Source organism: Lycium barbarum, chromosome 10, assembly GCF_019175385.1.
Source record: "Lycium barbarum isolate Lr01 chromosome 10, ASM1917538v2, whole genome shotgun sequence".
Classification (NCBI taxonomy): Eukaryota; Viridiplantae; Streptophyta; class Magnoliopsida; order Solanales; family Solanaceae; genus Lycium; species Lycium barbarum.
The window spans coordinates 43,698,333-43,711,042 of NC_083346.1; the positions used below are offsets into that span (position 1 = coordinate 43,698,333).

At 36.0% G+C, this 12,710-nt stretch overlaps 1 long non-coding RNA gene across 2 annotated transcripts; it reads right to left on the reverse strand.

Moving 5' to 3' along the window:
- Positions 1-3,303: 3,303 nt before the first annotated feature.
- On the reverse strand, positions 3,304-8,449 carry LOC132613703 (uncharacterized). 2 transcript variants are annotated; one of them, XR_009572058.1, is made up of 2 exons: positions 8,252-8,449; positions 3,304-7,959 (listed from the first exon to the last, which is right to left on the reverse strand). It is a non-coding gene; the product is annotated as an uncharacterized LOC132613703 (long non-coding RNA). The 2 variants fall into 2 exon arrangements; XR_009572059.1 differs by having other exon boundaries at positions 3,304-7,990.
- Between the last annotated feature and the right edge of the window lie 4,261 nt (positions 8,450-12,710).

Below are 12,710 nucleotides of genomic sequence, written 5' to 3' on the forward strand. Positions count from 1 at the left end.
TCGACGCTATGTGGGTGAGCCGGCATCGTTCGGCACTATGCTATGATATGACCTACCATGTCATGACCAGACATGCTATGATACGATATGCTATGACATGCTATGCTATGATATGATACGCTATGATACGCTATGCTATGATAAGCTATGCTAGGATACGACAAGCTATGCTATGACATGATATGCTATGATATGCCATAACATGACATACTACGACAAGCTATGCTATGATATGATAAGCTATGCCAGGATATGACGAGTTATGCTATGACACGCTATGCTATGACATTGACATGATATAACACGATATGACATGCTGTAATAAGACATGATATTACACGATACGATATGCCATAATAAGATACGATAGGACACGAACTGACACGCCACGATAAGATACGGTAGTGCACGATAGGATATGATACGATAAGATACGACATAATATAAGTTCTATTTTCTACGTTCATGGAAGGGAAACGTTTTTAAAAAGGAAAGACAAGCCATGCATGATAGCCACCCAAAAAGGGGCCTTCCTATGTACAGGTTACCTCCTTGCCTCATTATATGTCCTATGATTCCATGATATTATTAATCGTACTCTATGTTACTGCTTGTATTATCTTCCATGCCTTACATACTCGGTACATTATTCGTACTGACGTCCCTTCTTGTGGACGCTGCGTTTCATGCCGCGCAGGTCAGCATACAGGTGGACTTGATCCTTAGGAGCTATACCAGCCGCACTTGACAGCGCTCCAGTTGTTCCGGAGCCTCACTTCCGTGGTACTATTTTGTGTATGTATTTTCGGGCACGACAGTACTCGGCCCTTCCTATGTATAAGTGTACTATGTCTAGAGGCGCGTAGAAAGATATGCACAGTCAGTTATGTATAGTTAAATATGTGGTATTTTGGCATCTTAATGCTGCTGTATGAAGTAATAGCGAAGCTTACTAGTCTATGTTCATAATGACGCTGCTAATGTTAATGTTCAGTAACGAGAAAAAAAAATATGGCACTGTTAATATGGCTTGCTAAGAGGAAAAGGTAAAATGATAGATAAGAGGTGCTCGGTACAGGTATCGGGTACTCGTCACGGCCCCTAGTTGGGTCGTGACATTTTTTTATTGCTATACAACATGTTTTAAGGAAGAAAGTGAAAGAGGAAGTCCAAGAATGAGTTAGAAACCATGTTGAGATTATGGACTGTTTTGAGCATGTTGTGGTTGTATTGTTAAGCTAATTTCCATGTATATGGATAGGATCTAATGTTGCTGGTGTGGTGATGAGATTATGCTCCTTGATTGGGAAGAACGGAAGTGTATATTGTTATTGTATATTGGTATACTTTGGGTTATTTGGTGTATATTCTTTGTATGGCTAGTGAAAGGAGTATTTAAGGACTTTTGTAAGCTTCTTGTTGCTATTGTGGGTTTTTGTATATGTTGTTGTGGCTAGAGAATAAGGGGAAGTGTTGCCCGTTTCGTTTTAGAATCAAGTTATTGTTGATATATGTGATATACTAACGCCGAATAAGTTTGCATATGTATTCCTTATTATAGGATTGGCGTGCTAGTTGTAATTAGCTCGATTGTTGGATTTCTTGGACGACTTGAGGCATGTTAAGGCTGCCCCTTTCCTTCTTTTTGGCATGATACTTATGAACAGAATGCCCACGTAACATCAAATCCATAATGATTCTATTCTTGGAAGTTAGGGGTGATCCGTTTGATTCATATTCTATAATGTTATCTCCGGAAAGACTTTCTTGAGATCCAATATGATCTCTAGAGTTGTTGATGAAAATATTATCTCATAATGATGTTCGGAGGTATAACGACCTTACGTCACTCCGACAGGTTCAGAATATACTCTTATCATGTTTATGCATTGCATTTCATTTATATATATGCATATATAGACCTATGACTGTCATGCCCTATTTTTAACGGGTTAAAACTAGTTCACAACTTATGACTATATTTCCTCTAGTTTTGTAAATTTCAGAGTTGCCACCTAATTTTAGGGAATATTAGAAAACCATTTGTGAAAATGTAAACTCCATTTTTTAGTCTTTGAAACCTGTGAGATTCTAGGTAAGAGTTTTATTTACCCCGAGGGGAAGGTATTAGGCATCCCTCAGAGCCTATCCGAGGACAATCTTTAGACTTAGTTTAATTAACACTAGAGGGGGTTTATTTATTTATTTATTTATTATCACCTATTTAAAGAATTGCAGAAAAGAAACTGCTCTCTCAAAACTATTTAAAAAAAAGAGAGATTTTTTATTGTAATTGGAACTATGTGAGTATTGCATATATATAAAGGAAGTAGTTAATGCTAATGTGTGCATGAGAAAAGTATGTATGACATTTTATTTTATATAAGAATAACATGTATAATATAGAATAAGGAGATGTATATTTTTATACAAAAATAATCTACATATGTGATAGTATATCCTAGGTGAATACTAAAAAAAAATAGTTATGATGACACGATAATACTATATGTGTACATATAATGAAAATGCGACTAAGGGAATTAATAAAAAATAAGATAGTACAGGTATGGTATGCGCGTATGAAAATAGTATGTTGGTACACTCATAATAAAGGAAAGCAATTAAGACAAGATGTAAAATTATATGTATTAGGAATATATATATATATATATATATATATAGTTTTCGAAAGAGTACGTATGTATATTTTAGAAGATGAGGTATAATATGATTATTATATATAATGTATACTAAAGATAAGTATTTATAATATAACGTACATACGTATGCATGTGATGAGAAAATGATTAAAGGTATTTAAAGTAAGAATAGTATACATTCATGTAAAATAGAATCTTTGTATATAAAGTAGAGTATATACCTTATAATTCTTGAAAATACTTGGACCACTATACTTGGGTCCTAATATGGTTTCTTGTTTTCAACTTGAAAAATAAAACTTGCTCGACGTTAGTGCAAAAAGAACAAATTCTGAAAATATGTTTTGGGCCGCTAAAGTTCTCTTTTTTTTTTCTCTCCAGAAACTGGTGTTTTTATCACTTCTAAAAAAAATCCATGTGTGGGCCTTTGCATAGAATATGCCTAGCTCTTGCTTGAAACACTTGAAAAAACGTTGGTAGCAAATTCTTTATTTCGAAAGAAATCTCCAGTTTCACCTTTTAGAAAAATCAAATTTCTTACATCCTGAAAAAAAAAAAAGTTGACATCATTTATGTGACTACTCTAATACTCCTAATCCGAATAAATGCACTGAGTTCAATATCTTAAAAAAAAAGAGCGTAGGGAAGATAATGACTAAACTTACTAATATACTTAAGTCAAGTTACGCGTTCAAAACAAAACTACAAAAAATACAAATTCACAAGAGTGTTAGTCAAATAATATAAATAGCATGTATCAAACAATATGGAGGCTTGAAATTTTGAATAAGGAAGAAGGACGGAGACTCGAGACGTGGACGAGGTGGGACTGCTAGACACGAGCAAATAAATCTGCTGCTGGCCGCTCTTTGATATGGGCAGAATCCGAAGTTGCCATAACTCCAAATGCTCTCAAGGTTCCTCATGAAAAAGAAAAAAAAAAGGTAAGGATTAGAAACAATTCTCGACAAGGAAAAAGGAATCTATATAACTTTAATTATTAAAAGTTAGATAAAAGAATCAAATGTAAGGAAAAAATAACATATAAGGAAAAAATAATTTAGCATATTAATTGCACCCGAACTTGAGTATAGCAGCCCCACTCCCTTTTTATGCAAGTTTTAAGTGTTCAAATCAGTTAACTTTCAATTAAGTATGGAAATCCGTTCTTTTAGAAGTGAGGCCTCAAGTTAAACAACTCTTCATCGGCCCTAAGCGTAGTATCAAGTTCAGATCAGTAAAAATATCACAAGTGCAGCATTGACTCACTAGGAAGCAACATAACACGATAATGAATCATCAGAGTGTAGGAGCTGTTCAAAACTGCTTTGAAACTACACTTATTTGTTCAAAACATTGCATATGTTTCCCCAAAAATATTGTGCTCGTTTGGCTCAAGACACAACAGCGAATGGCCTTACAATGCAGCAGAAATGGCCTCAAGAAACGCAGCATTGTGGGCAGCAATGCAGCAGCCATTTCCCGCCCCCAAAGTGTTCAAAAGGTGGCATTTTCCCAAAAAAAACGCAGCAGCCGTGGGCAGCAATGCAGCAGCAATACAGTAGTAACTTACAGTAGTTTGCTGCTCGGAATTTACTCACCAAAACAAGAGAGATGCCCTCAGAAAAAAAAAAAAAAAAAAACAAACCAAGCAATAGCCATTTTTTATCAAGCAGCTTTTCAAGGGAAGTAGAATCTCAGGATCATTTGGGGTTGGGGTATTTCCCCAAATTATGCAAGGGAACGAAAAGGGAAAGAAGGAGTATCCAACAAACACAAAGTGGTTTTAACAAAGTAATACATGTCCACAGAAGACATTTCTTTGAGTGATATAACCAGTCCAGGCATTGAAAAAAAATACTTTGGGATGATAAATAATGCAAGTTTTCATGCCCTTAAAAGTGAATGAATTCATCAACATAATCTCACAACTTAACTGAGAGTTTTCCAGGAATCATCATAGGAAAATACGAGCTAGTCCTTAAAGTTAAGAATCTGGGAAGCCTAATTTCTTTCAAAGGGTACTTTTAAGGGAAAAGGACCTGATTTGCCCCTCTACTTTGAAAAATGGTTCATATTTACCCCTCGTTATACTATCAGTCCACTTATACCCCTACCGTTAGAATAGTTGCAATATTTACCCCTATATTTAACCCTTGTCCACTGTGGCCAATGTCGTGAGCCAGGCTTGTCCACTGTGTTCCATTACATTGCCACGTAAGAGGCCATGTCAGCAATCCCAATTAAATGAGTCTTAAAATTACAAGACCAAATGATGCCTTCTTCTTCACCATTAAAATGCCTTCTTCTTCTTATTAAAATGCCTTCTTCTTCTTATTAAAATGCCATTAAAATGCCTTCTTCTTCATCATCTTCATTTCTTCACCGGAAAATCCCAAAAAAGTAACAGCACACATTTCTTCTTCTTCATTTTTTTTATAAGATAAAAACACACACCATACATTGAAAAAAAGGACACACACAGATTAAAAAAAAAATAGAGGGAGAGTGACGAACAGAGAAAAGAAAAAACAAAAATATACCATCTCTTCCTATTCTTTTAATCACCGGTAACCAATACCGCCAGGGCGTCATCTCCACCTCTCACCGCCACCATCCTAAATAGACCCATTTTTTTCGTCGTCACACCACCCTAGACCACTCCTGTTTAATGCCACCGTCCAAAACCCCCATAAATCAGCGTTGAAAAGTTGTTCCTTCTAATTTGAGACTCATATTGAGTTGTGGGTGAGGTACGGGTTCAACGTTTCTGGTCGGCGGCTCCGGTGCTCAGTTTAATTCTTCAATCTTCAACGGTGAAATTTGTTCCAGCAAAGTGGGGGGATCTTCAACAAAGTGGCGGGGATGTTTTAATAACAAGAAGGCATTTAATGGTGAAGAAGAAGGCATCATTTGATCTTTTAATTTTAAGACTCATTTAATTGGGATTGCTGACATGGCCTCTTATGTGGCAATGTAATGGAACACAGTGGACAAGCCTGGCCCACGACATTGGCCACAGTGGACAAGGGTTAAATATAGGGGTAAATATTGCAACTATTCTAACGGTAGGGGTATAAGTGGATTGATAGTATAACGAGGGGTAAATATGAACCATTTCTCAAAGTAGAGGGGCAAATCAGGCCCCTTTTCCCTACTTTTAAACCATAGTCTTGACTCTTCACAAAGCTTGGAAAAAAAAAAACATATGATTTGTATTTAGCTGAGCTCATAACTGATTCTTTATTTTTGAGTCAAACAGAATGTAACAGGACGGATGTAGCTATATCTAATGAAAAAACTTCACACTAATCTCATCACAAATTTATCATGAGTTAATCACACATTGAACTAGCAAAGCTGAGCAAGATTATGACTCAAAATTTAAACAAAAGAATTTTAACATACAACCTCAGGATAATTTAAAGATAAAGAAAGGTTCAGGGTTTTCTAACTGGGAAATAGCACTCAGTCAGGCTAATATCTTTTCCACCATGAGGGAATTATAGGATCCAACTATCAACGGATCAAAAATCATGCTAGACTTAGTTCTCTCAAGTGAAAATCTTAAACACCTAAAAGATAACAGAAGAAAAAGAAGAGATAAACGACCACAGAAATTCAAACATGCATGTCCTATATGCTCACAGGAAGATTAGGTTGGCAAATCCATCACTTCCTATATTATGTATTTTTATCATTTTTAAGAAGAGGGCCAAACAATAGCAGAATGGGTTCTTAATTTGTTTCCTAACCTCTTGACACATAATTCAATAACTAACATGTATTCTAGTTGAGATAACTTAATTCAATTCAGGAAAGAGCAACACCTTGCACACAATAGATCAACACAGAACTTGTGGTTTGAGCTAAAATATAACCTTATCCCTATTTATTTCAGGCAGCCACCATACAATGCTAAAAGGGCATGTGTTAAGCAATCAGACCCCAAAAGTATCTTAAACGAAAATAAGTCCACAGACTAGACCTATATCATATTGACACAGACTTGATAAGCTGAACTTGTATTGCAACTTGAATCCGGATGCACATAAGGGAAGCTATTATAGACAGTAATGAAACAGCCCATAAGATCCATTTCTACCCAAAGTTTCTACTAGAATAAATCTAAGAAACTTACTTCAACCCCACATTAGACTAACTCAACTATCCATAATGGCAAGAATACTGAAACTAACAAGCACTGAGAACAGCTATACCCAACCAGAACCAAGTTCATACATGCACAACCATTAGCCTATCATTTAAATCTTCAAGGCTATTAACTTAAGCTCAGTCAAATGCTGAGAACTGAGGCCTCCTAAATAATCGTATGAACAGTGATCTATTCCCATTTTTATTCAAACCAGCGTGTAAATTCCCTCCATTTCCTTTCAACAACTCATAAACAATTAAGCAAAGAGAAAAAAAAATGGTGAATGACTCTCACTACAGGTTGTTTGGCCAACACAAACAGTTTCAAATACATGACAGAGTCAACATAATACAGTTTCAAATCGACAGATATCCCAATCCATGAAGCAGGGATTAATAAGAGAAATTTTCTGATCAAATTTGAATTAAATGTCTATATATCAAGGCTGCCAGGTGCTCAAGTATGTTTCAAAAGACATCTTTAGATTGTTTAAATCTAAAACAACATCTAATCTCCTTAAGACAATATAAACCAGCCCAAGAGCTGAAACTGACGTATGTTAATTGCTCCAAACAGCACATCAATTTTATCTTATGCTAATTTAAACCAGATTTCCCATTAGCTTTAAACTAAACTGATCATATAAAACAAAGTGACACTAGTAAATATCAGCAACTATTCAAGGCAGTATTAAGCTAACACTAGAGCATTGCTAGTTTTATTTTTTCGAAGCTTAAACTAGTAAAATCTCAAGATTTAAGGTTGTTACACATGATTAGACCTAAACTTGTCTAAAACACAAACCGCATAATGCTATACCATGACAGAACTAAAAGCGAAAAAAATTTAAAAGAGAGGGATTTTGAGAATTATCTTTTTGCCGAGCAGCGACGGGGTTAAGCACATATTCGATGAAATAATTCGTTTCACACTAATTTACAACAAACGAGGAGAACACACATTCCAGCCAACTAAACCAAATATACGACAAGAAATACTTGAACGACTACATTTCTAGTTTTACAAAATTAAAGACGAAGATAGGACGAATGTGATTACCTTCTCCGTGACAGCGAACTGAGGCTATTGTCGTCGGCGAGTCTCCGAATCCACTCGAAAGCTTGTTGTTTCAGCCGAGAACTTGAAAAGAGATTTTGACGCCAAAAAGAAACTTAAAGTTAAAAGAAGATTTTTCTGAGTATGAAAGCTTTGAAAGAGATGTTCTCTCAATGAAAGCTTTGTTCAAAGGGGAGTTTTCAGCCTAAAAAAAAAAAACTTATTCAAAACAGCCCACAAGGGTCTGTATTTATAGAAAAAAATACTGAGGGGTTTCTAAAATTTGAATTCGAAGTTCAAAAAATAAAGAAAAAGGGGGGAAATTTTGGGAAATGTCTTTCAACTGATGAGATGATGAAAATGGGGATGGGCTTACCCTGAAATCGGCTGAAATTGCACATGGAGCCTGCAAGCTTTCAGAGATGGAGTGTGAGAAAAGAGAAGGCAGCGGATTTCGTGGGATGTTGCTGTGGTGGTGGTGAAGTGATGGAAGTGACGGGGAGTGGGGTGGTGGTGACGTTGGGGTGGCAGGTTAACGTTGAAAGGGAGAGGAGAGAGGAACGTTAGGGTCTGTTAGGTTAGAGATGAAATGGGACTGATTTTGGGACTTGGGGGGATTTAGTTTAGGGGGTTTTGGGCCCGGGTCGGGGGAAGTTGGGGATGGGCTGGTTGGGGATTTGGGCTGGGGCGGTAGGAAGGGGATTTGGGCTGAACGGGTGGAGGGGGATTTGGATTTAATTGGGCTTCAGATTTTGGGTAAGGGGAGAAGAGAGTTGGCCCAATATTATGTAGGTAAATGATTTAATTTCTCATCCCGTTTACTTTAATCAATTAATTAAAATATGCTTCTTTGTCCTAATTAATTCCCAAAAATGTATACCTATATAAATTGCAAGTATGAGTATTTAATATACATATTTAGTTTTAAAAATAGAATAAATGGTGATTAATATAGTAATAAATAGGATTAAAGGAAAAATGTCATATAGAATCACCAATGCTATTTTTGAGTGGTTTAATTGTAAAGAATGATGTTTAGAAAAGAAAAGAAAAATAAATTACAAATATGATCGTTTGGTAAATTTTAAGAAACAAATAAAAAATATTCTTAACTTTAGAGAAATATATCTCGAAAAATAGCGTAATAATTAATGAAAATATTTCAAGCTCATTCTGGCGAAATTTCAGGACTGAGAAGCATAGTGAAATTAATTAAACGAAAAAGGAAGACCAAAATTGGGTGTCAACAATGACCCCTCAGGCATTATATAAGCGTATATCATGTACTATATATACATATGTATAGGGTATGGGGAAGGTGATGGCATTATATATGCACTACCACCTGATCAGCTGGTCATATGAGGATAACGATGATGATGATGATGATGATGATGCCCACAGAGGACGATATGATATGATGGGATACCCACAGAGGCTTGACAGGCATTATATACGCATATATAAATATATATACCTCATGCATACATGCACAGCATTTACACATATCATCGGCCCACAGCGGCAGATCAGATGTACAGGTTGATTCTCTCATGTCTCATGGTACTTTCATGTCTCTAATTATGCTGTTTTTCATGTCTTACATACTCGGTATATTGTTCGTACTGACGTCCTTTTGTCTGGGGATGCTGTGATTTATGCCCGCAGGTCTTGATATACAGGTTGGCAGCTCTCCCATTAGGATATCAGTTCAACAGACAGTGTTGTTGCACTCCACTTGTTCTGAAGTTGCCTTGTGAGTCAGCATGGTTACATATGCATATGCATGGGTATGGCGGGGCCCTGTCCCCACCACATTATGTCATGTACTCCAGTAGAGGCTTGTAGACAATTATGTACAATTAGATTTTGTGAGGCCTTGTCTGCCCGTACCGTATGTCCAGCTTATTTATGCAGTTATGTCCTTTTAGACTTGCCATATTTCAGTTTGTTGCTTCTGCGAGTCAGCAGGTTATCTCGTGACGGCTCTAATGGCCCACCTATGCTTATGATTATGTTATGGATGTATGTCTAGTGGTACTTGGCAAGTAAGGCCAGGTGCCCGTCATGGCTCTCCAGTTTGGGTCGGGATACCACCATTGTCTCCCTCCATGCTATCTTCAATAGCTTAAAGGCCCTCTAATGGCTCTTTTCAATTGGTTCAATGGCTTCATTCTCCATGAACATGGCTTCTAAAGCTTGGAAGTCCTTGTCTCAGCTTCTAGTACAAGTCCTTGGAGAAGTTTGAGCAATTAAGCCTCCCGATATCGTATCAGTTGATATGTTGCGGTATTTGCAAGAGATCATCGGAGATGATACCAGCGATATAGAGTTGTATTGCCATCTAGATCTTGGTAGCCTAGAGACACTATTTATTTGTTTTCAAAACGGATGTTGTATCTTTCATATATAGAGTTGTACAATCCATTCTTAGTAGCTCATGACTTGTGATACTAGTTTTTGGGAGTTGTAGTGTAGTATTCCGCACTGTATTAACTTTGAAAACATTTTTGTTATGTTATTCTGTTGCACTTTCTTTTCTGAAATGTAGAGTGTTGTGGTTCCCCGTTTTTATTATTATTTTTTTTCAAAAATTTCAAATTCCCAGTCTAAGAATATCATGGCACGGCGTGGATTCAAGATTTAAATTTTATATTGTATTTTAAAATTTATGGGTTCATGTCTACTACTTGTGCAATTTTAATAACTTTTTACGCATAAATTTATGATCCGCATCAAAAGTTATGGGTTCAGTTGAACCCTCACTTTTAAAGTTACATGCCCTGGGCGTGTCAAGAGGGATTTTTAGAAGGCTATATTTAGCACTATCCCAGTTTGCTCACCCAATATATTTTTTCTAAATAGGGACGCAACATGATAGTAATATCTTGAGCCACTTGGCACACGACCTAAATTTCCCTTAAAAAAAGTTTGTTGTTATACAAGAATACACCAATCATAAGGCAAATGATACAACAACCTATTCATGAAACACCAAGTTGACATGCTACCACAGTCCATAAAATAATTCAACTGAAATCTTAACTCGTTCAAAATTTATTTTCGAATATAGTTTTGCGAAAAGGGAGGAATCATTTGAACCACTATATGTTAAATATTTAGGGGTCGTTTGGTGCATGGTATAAGTTGGGTTATCCCGGCACTAATTTTTTGTACCATGTTTGATAGAAGGTATAAACTTATCATGGGATAAATTTATACCTTGTACCAAACAAGGTATAAAATGCATTCCATCCCAAGAGATGGGATATCCTTTCTTATCCCACTTATACTGGGATTATTTTATACCATCTAAAAAGATGGTATAAAATAATCCCAATAGATGGGATAAATTAATCCCGAGATTATAATTTCGGGATAATTTTAACTACCTACCAGACGATCCGTCAGTAAAGATGCATAAAAACATCATGCATGATGTCATACGAAAGGGTAAAATAGCCATTTAAGAATCCAAGACGAGAGGAGAGGCATCAATCAGAAAAACAAATGAAGAGTGAGAAACCTTAATGAAAACAGGGTCGGGGTGTCATGTCAGTGGTAGGGGTGGGGGTGTCATGTCAGTGGTAGGCGTCATGTCAGTGGTAGGGGTGGGGTAAGGGGACAAATTTCTTTCTTTCTTTATTCTATTTCTATTATCAAAATTAGAAAAAACAAGAAGAGCTATCACTATCAAACCCCAAAAAGGAATACAAGAGGATTAAAAAAATCTTGACCCTCCATAATTTTTTGGTTCCCTCCAAGTCACAAAAGATCGATAATAATAAAAGGTCATACATCAAATCAAAATCGAAAAACAGATACTCCCCTCTAAAAATAGAATCTTAAATCTCTCTCATCTCCAGCTACTTTTTCTTTTGCAGAACCTTTCCCATTACGGCAAGGTTAACTCTATAAATATTAGAATACAACGAAAATGGGTCATGGATTCCTTTTCTACACAAATAGAAGTTGCTGGAGCATAGACCTATTATATATGAATTATACAAATCGTAATGGGTGGAAAAAAATAACTATAAATATTAGAATACAGCAAAAATATTATAAGTATATGGATGTTATAACATTAGAGTCAAAAGTTAGTTTCTTTCAAAAAGTTGACTATATAGCAGCATTATGATTTTTCTAAAAGTTAGTTCCCCGGACCTTAACACGAAATTTTTGTGTATCTGACTCCCTTTTTATTAAAGAAGTATTTTATTTATTTATTTTTTTAACAAGATGACTTATTTTAAGAGTACTTTATCATTAAGTGTTCTTATCCATATTTATTACGTAGTACATTTATTCTAATTGCATATCTTGTTCGGTACAAATAATGCATTGATTCTTGGATAAATTATGTGAAAAATAAAAATATTACTAAATGTAGAGTTTTCCTCCCAAACTAGACTTTGTAATAGTAATGCGTAATTTATATCTGAATTGCTGTTGTTATATGGAAAATCAAATGACCGTAAAAGCTTTTGATGAAAATCAAATGCTACCAATTAGGAGCCAAACCTGTTATGGGACAACAAGAACTAAAGCAACTATAACGAAAAAGAAAGAACATACAATTTTGTGTGGCAACCTTTAAGGAGAAGAAAACCGCGACAGTCACCAACTCTTATTATTCTCAATGAAAGATGTTTACAAGACACGTAATTATGCGGAAAACCCATATATATATAGGCTGCGAAAATACTCTAATCCTGAATTACTCAAGGTGCCGCCAAGCTATTTTCCAGCTACATCGTAGCCTTCGGCCCTTGCTTCGTTCATAGTAGGCGGTTGCCGCCCCCTGCAACCCCCGCAGCCGAAACCTACTATAG